We start from the raw sequence: 7760 nt of genomic DNA on the forward strand, positions 1-7760 counted from the left end.
TCCAGATAAACACACATTATGTACTGCAATACACACATTCAACGGAGGAGAAGAACAATCCATAAAAAGTAACGCTGTTAGGCAGTAGAACCGATACTGTGTGACTCTGTGAAATCCTTTTATTTGAAATTAATAAGACGAGCCTGAAGGGGGGGGGGGGCGTACCTGCTCTACCTTCACCAAGGTGAAACTGAATTCTACGTCCTGGCTGAGTTTTTGTTTTAAGTTCTGCAAACGAATTAATGAACCTGGAGAAGCAAGACGGCTTCAACAGGAACCTCTGAGGAACGGGGGGAACATGTGAGGAACGTGTGAGGAACCTCTGAGGAACGTCTGAGGAACATCTGAGGAATCTGTGAGGAACATGTGAGGAACGTCTTAGGAATGTCTGAGGAACGTGTGATGAACGTGTGAGGAACGTGTGAGGAACCTTTAATCTGCAGAGAAGCTGCTTCCTGCTGGAACGTGTCCCATCAGCACCGTCACATCTGATTTTTATGGGTCTCCATCAGAGAGTTAGTTAGACTCTTCATGGAGAACTGGTACTGTAACTCTTATTTAGTGTTAAATATTAAATCTCTTTTATAATTTATCATTTAACACTTAATTATCACCAGCTAGGAGTTATTAACTCTCACTGAATGTTTTCCTAACAGGAGTTATTCTCTAATTAATACCAAACGCTGAAAATGTTACTTTACTGAACATATAAAAATAAATAAATAAAGAAGTAATGTTTGTTTTTTCTGACAATATTTATTTCAAAAGTTCACCACAACTGGAAAATATGTTTAAAAACACGTAACAATGTGGAACAATATACATGTTGTGACTTTTATTAGAATATTGCCTGTCAACATAAATAACATAATGCTCATTATTTATTTCTTTATTACAGTATGCATGAAAGTGTTCCTGCTGTATTATAATATGTCTAATTTTATTAAACACATGATGGACGTTGCAGTAGATAAAAACAGTCCAGCCTGTGATTTCTTACCCAGCTTGTCGTTAAAATCCAGATTTAATGTGTTAGACAGTAGATCTTCCAGCCTATGGGCTATTCTTCTTTTTAAAGGATCACATTTAAGTCTTTTGAAACAATAGTTTGTAATGAATTTAAACTAAAACATGTTTTGATGCGCTGCAGAGGAGGATCATTTCTCCAATCAAACCGCCGTTGGCTGGTTTTATGGGAGACTGCAGGTAGACGGGGATTCATGTAGCTCCAGTGTTCATATTAACATTTCACTAATTATTCTGTAGGTGTGAAGATGATGATGAGTTTAGCCAAAAAAACATTAAATATTCGTCTACAAACCCTTTTTCAACATTATAGTCACAAAGATAACAAGTTAGCTAAACATGACTAGGCTACCACCAAAGCTAATGTCTACCACACGCCTCTGCTGGGACTCAGAAATTAGAAAATAAATTAAACCTAAAGAGCCTGTCTCCCGCATAGACATAATATAAGAGTAGACGCGTCATTGGGCGGGTTCTGCCTATGCTGCGATGCGTCAGAGCGTCCGCCATCTTAAATGTGGCAAATCTGCAGTTACTCAGTCACTTAAAGGCATACTATGCAACATTTTTCAGTTAATTAATATGTTCCATACCGTTTTGGATGATTAAATGAGTCATTTCAGGTTGAACTAAGGTTTTCTCGGCCGCCCTGGTGGTCTGTGGGGGAAATACCGCACTTGCAATGCAGGAGCAGTCGGCCCGCAGTCACAGGCTCAGTAGTCTGGTGTGCATCGCGAGAGTCGGTCTTGCTTTACGGTGAGAACTGCTACACGCCCGCAGTGAAAGGCGTGCTCGTTGGTAGCGCAGTGGCGATATTTGTGCAGTTATCATGGCGGAACCAGCGAGAAAACAGCGAAAGCCCATGTTGGAGCAGGCAAGAAAGAGGAAAAGGGCTCTGGACAGAGAGAGGAGTCGTACACGGGTGAACATAGAAGGCTGCAAGGCTGACGCGGACCTCGCGTTTCTGCTGATGTGATTGTAAGTAACATTGTAGGGTTTCCCTCACGCTACCGCCTCGCCGACATTCCAAAAAAATAATAATAAAAAAATAAAACTAACTCGATATGCGCACCGCTCCGCTCAGCTGGTCAGCAGTGCAAAGTTTGTCTCCCCCCCCCCCCCCCCCGCCCCGCTCCGCCCCGCTCCGCTCAGCCGGTCAGCGGTGCAAAGTTTAACGTCAAATAAACATGCAAGCATATCGAGTTTTATTATTATTATTATTATTATTATTATTATTATAATAATCTTTTTTTATGTTGGCGAGACGCTACCGCGGCGGCGGCGGCTGCGGCTTGGCGAGGCGGTGGCGGTAGCGTCTCGCCAACATAAAAAAATAAATAATAATAATAATAATAAAACTGGCGAGGCGGCGGCGGTCGCGGCTTGGCGAGGCGGCGGCGACTAGCGCTGCGGGAAGCTTGATGTTCATATCTTCACTGTGTTAGTCATTGTTTGTACTGCCGTTTTTTCCACTTTTCGTTGCGTTCGCCTGTCTGCTAAGCTCAAAACAACCGCGCCTGGCTTGACGGAGAAACCAGAACAGCTGAGCATCTTTACGACAGTGCACTTTTACTTTCGCCCTCTGGGGGGAGCCTCGCTGGAAAATCAACCCCGGTTGCATAGTATACCTTTAAACAGTATCAGAGGGACTTTAATCTCTGAATATACTTTGTATTCGTAGTATTTTTTTTTGTAATATTACAAGTTTATTTTCGTACCCTTTAGCTTCATTCTCCTGAATTTATTCTCCTAAAGAATACAAATATTTAAAATAATCTAACCTGGCTTTATTACTCCATGAGTGAAATAATTCTGCAAACTGTGACTATTCTGGAAATGTTCCCCCTAAATTCTCATAATATGATGTTTTTATCGTAACAATATCACTTTTGTGTTTGTTTGTTTATTTTTACTTAATTGACCTAGGACTTTTTTTCCTCATATTATTAATTTTACCTGTTTAATACTCACCCAAAAAGTTCCTAAAGGTTCACATGTGACACGGGTTTATGAAATAATGAAGACCACAATGTTTAGATTTAACAAATTGATCCTTATATTCATAACACATACACACACAACACAAATATATATATATATATATATATATATATATATATATATATATATATATATATATATATATATATATATATATATGTGTGTGTGTGTGTGTGTGTGTGTGTGTGTGTGTATTTATTTATTGCAGCACAAGAATGAGGCATCTTCTCTGATCCACGTTCACAATAACAGAACTTAACTTTTTTATGCCACATACAATATGGCGGTGACGTTGACGTGCGAACCTGCGCCCTATGACGTGTCTACGTATATATGTCTGTGGTCTCCCGTGGCCTTGGAGGCGGAGCCTGTCAATGTCCTCTCCGTCTATAAACTCCACTCTAGGAGTTCAGAGTTTATAGATAAAGTTATTTTTCTATTTAAACACCTGCAGATTTATTATGAAACCCTCCATTTTAACGACTAACATGTGACACCTCAGAGTTATATTTATAAAATATAACTCTATTAGGAGCTAAATCAACTACTAACACCATATTATTTAACTCTCTAAGAATCAGAACCGGTTCTGCTCTGCTGTTCTCAAACGGGGAGTCAGAACCTCCTCCCACACATGAAGAGGCCGTCTGAGCTCAGAGCAGAGAGGATGTGTCCTCAGGAGGAGGAAGATGAAGGAGATGAAGGAGATGAAGGAGATGCTTCATCAGGTGCTGATGCTGTGAGGCACCACCTTCTCCACCTGGAGGTTCTGGAGCTCCTGTCTGGTGCTGGATGCTGGTGCCGGCAGTCCGGCTCAGGGCTTCCTGGTCCAGAGGACCTGGTAAGTTCTGGTTCTGCTCTGAGTTTCAGGAAGTCTCAGATGGACCTGGTCCAGTTCTGGTTCTGCTCTGAGTTTCAGGCAGTGGGAGACGACGTCCTCAGAGGTGGAACCTTCAGGCCAAGATGGCCGACTGAGGGCAGGCTTTGACTGACGGCTGCAGAGTGGAACGATACGGAAAGGTGATTATTTCCACAAGAACCTTCACCGCCTCCACAGAACCGACTTGGTTCCTCAGACAGAACCGAGTCGGACCTCTCAGGTACTGAACCTGGCAGCAGCTAACAGCTGTTTATTTTTAATTTAACGTGTGCTGTCTGGTAACGTAGCAGTAATAGTTGCTGTCTTGATGCCAAAAAGACAAACAGAGTTATGTTCACCAGAGGAGCCTTACTGCTGTTACCATGGTGATAAACTTTATTCATAAGCAAGAAGCTTTACTAGAATTTATGAAGGGAATATTTCATGTCCAGTGGACACAGAACCAGGAAAGGAAGAGAGCGATAGAACATCCTCTGCTTCTACAGCTGCAAAGAACAGCAGAACCAGCTGATAAAGTGTTACAGGAACAAACAACGCCTGATACCATCACTGAAGAATATACAGGATTAATTAATACCACATGTAGAAAGTGACAGCTGATAATAATAACAGGATTAATTAATACCACATGTAGAAATAATAACATGATTAATTAATACAACATGTAGAAAGTGACAGAAGATAATAATAACAGGATTAATTAATAGGAGCTGTGGTGTCTCTGCATGTGGGGCCACCAGGTGGCGCTGTGGAGCTCCATGTTCACAGTAATCAGTGGGACATCATCATTCTTTATAGAATAATATTGTAAAAACACAGATTAATTTACCAATAAAGTTCTCTATAAAGATCGTGTCTTTATATGTGAGGCTTCCAGGAAACTAACAGCTCAGCAGATAAATCCTCCTGAGGAGCTTTGATGTTGGGCCACCAACATCTGTTTAAATAATGAACATCTGGAACCACACTGAGCATGCTCAGTAGCTCTCAGCAGACATGGTGGGGCACAAACCCTACGGCCCCACGCTGGGATCGACCAATCAGAACGCTGGAAATGCAGACGTTACGTTTAGGTTCTGCTGGATAGAGAGAGACCATCTAGACAGATTTATAGAACATTTCAGTACGAGGACAATGCAAAGTGCTTTATATGATTAAAACATTAGAAAATAAAAACAGAATAAAAGTAAAGTAAAAAACTGTTGGAATAAAAAACAGGAAAGTTTAAACTAAAATGGACGAACATGGAAACTAAAAGCAAACATTAATCTAGTGATGGTTGTCCTTGATGATTTATTGAAGGATTGATGAGAATCTTTTCTGGTCAATAAATGAACATTATGAGGGAATCTATTTATAATTTGATGTATAAAAATGTAATTACATTTAGCTTCTAAATTGATTTTCTAGTGTGTTGGTTTATGCTGATTTATCTGTTTATTGAACCTTTGATCAAAGTCAGGTTGTATGCATCATAAAAACTGTCCCAGTTTACTCATGAAGCCAGAGACGCTGCTGAATGAGAGGAGAAGATAATAACAGGATTAATTAATACCACATGTAGAAAGTGACAGCTGAAGATAATAACAGGATTAATTAATACCACATGTAGAAAGTCACAGCTGAAGATCATAACAGGGCTTTTCTGCTTCTGCTCCTCAATCCAGGCGCCTGGTGGTCACAGCAGCACGCTTTCTCCCTAAGAAGGTCTGAAGTTCCCGGTTCAATTCCCGCAGGCTGCCATCATGGGTCCCTGAGATAGACCTCAGCCCTGATGGGTCCCTCTGCTCCCTGAGGGACGGTTAAATGCTGAAGAAGCTGGTTGGTTCTCTTCTGTCTCTGGAGGCCCGTCTGATCAGGAGTATAAAATACTTCTTAGAGATGAAATAATCAGGTTTAATTATTTTATTAGCCTCTCCAGTAATATCAGACCAGGGTTAGATATAACGGACCTCTCTGATTAATGTCTGAAGAGCTTTATTCTCTGTCTGGAACCTTTATAAAACAGTTTATACAACAGAACATGATTTACCTTTTATTCCCTGATAAATGTGGTTTTATTAACTTAATCTGTAATAAAGCGTTAGTAACAGCTGCATTAGACCATGAGCTCCAGATTAGGCTTTAAACCTGGAATCACACTAAAACGGCCAATACCAGAACCAGAACCACTGTGGGCTGACCTGGTCCAGAACAGTTCAGGTCACGTGGAAACGGGTCCAGAACCAGGTGGGCCCACAGAGGTTCTGGTTCTGGAACAAATGTGCTCAGAAACAGACGGAGCAGCACAGAAAAGTCCAGAAATCATGAGAACATCTGGGATTGTTTCATTAAAGTGGTTTTAATAATCTGGTTCTGCTCCTTTCTGCTCCTCAGGTTCTGACATGATCTACCCACAGATCCACTAGAACACATGGAACCGTTAGAATGGACTTTAGAACCGGGCTCGGTTCTGCTCATCAGTCAGTGAGTCACAGGAGCAGCAGGTGATAAACCAGCAGGGACAGTGTCAGGTCTGCAGGAGATCAGGTGACCCGTCAGCTCTCTGCTGATTGGTCCCAGCGGGTCATGTGATCAGAGATCAGGAGGAAGCTTCACAGACATGGACTTTAGGTCCTCTGCAGCTCCTTGGTACCGTTGGTACCGTCCCGGTCCAATTCTGAAAACAGCTGTTGCTAGTCAGCCTGCAGCAGCTGGGCCCGCTGACCCGGTTCTGCCCGGTTCAGCCTGGTTCAGCCCGGTTCAGCCCGCTGACCCGGTTCAGCCCGGTTCAGCCCGGTTCAGCCCGGTCCAGCCGCCATGATGGCAGCTCACGTCTCTGACTGATTCTGCTTCTCTGGTTCCTCTCTGGGCTGATTTGGGTTTCCAGGCTGAAACGTTTGACTTTAACGGCTTTAAGAGTTTAAAGCGTGAAGGAACTGAAAGACACGTCTGACCAGAACCGCTGGAAGGAAGCGGACCTGGTTCTGGTTCTGGTCCTGGTTCTGGTTCTGGTTCTGTCATAATGACACGTTGGGTGTCTCCACGTGTGAAGCTGCTGCTGCTGTGTTCAGGTTCCTGTGGGTCATCTGTGCGCCGTGGAATCCTCCCTCTGCTCTGCAGCTCCTATAAAGATCATTTTCCTTCAGGCAGGAGGAGGACGCCTCATCGGTCAGAGCAGGAGAACATCTGGATGATACCAGCTCCACAGCTGCATGCTGGGGCTGCAGCAGGACACCAACCTGAGGTTTCCCAGGTTCCCTGAACGCAGCGCAGCATGTTGAGAAACCCTCAGATTACTCATGAGGTTTCTGTTAACACATGAAATCAGCCGCGGGGAATTATTTCCTCTTTAGGCTGACTTAGACTTCTGCTGCGCTGCATTCACATCACAATGCAGAACCCGAGTTCTTCCTGCAGAACCGAGACCCAGAACACGGTACAGGCCTGCAGACCCAGTGACCCAGAACCAGAACCAGAACCACATCACCATCCCTCCGCCACCGTGCCTGACAGCCGCCATGATGTTCTCAGACGTTTTATTACACATGGTCTTTTCTAATGACTCTTTTATTAACATCTAACATGCTCGTGGTTAATTTTTATTTGTTTATTATTCAGTTAATTACATATTCTAGGTGTTATAGTGGTTATAAAGACATAAAGTAGCGGCAGTAAAGGCGGAGCTGCGTTCCTCCGCAGAGCCTCAGCCGCAGAATCTCAACTTTCTGCTCCTCCTAACTTTTTGGCCTGTTTTAGGGGGAGGAGGAGTCAGGTTACGCCACGCCCACTCAGCTTGATTTGATTGGTCAGTGGCCACGTCGCTCAGCGGCCCGCCGTCGCTGATTGGTCGGCGGGAGTTCCCTTTCTCAGA

Source organism: Fundulus heteroclitus, chromosome 22 (assembly GCF_011125445.2).
Source record: "Fundulus heteroclitus isolate FHET01 chromosome 22, MU-UCD_Fhet_4.1, whole genome shotgun sequence".
Classification (NCBI taxonomy): domain Eukaryota; kingdom Metazoa; phylum Chordata; class Actinopteri; order Cyprinodontiformes; family Fundulidae; genus Fundulus; species Fundulus heteroclitus.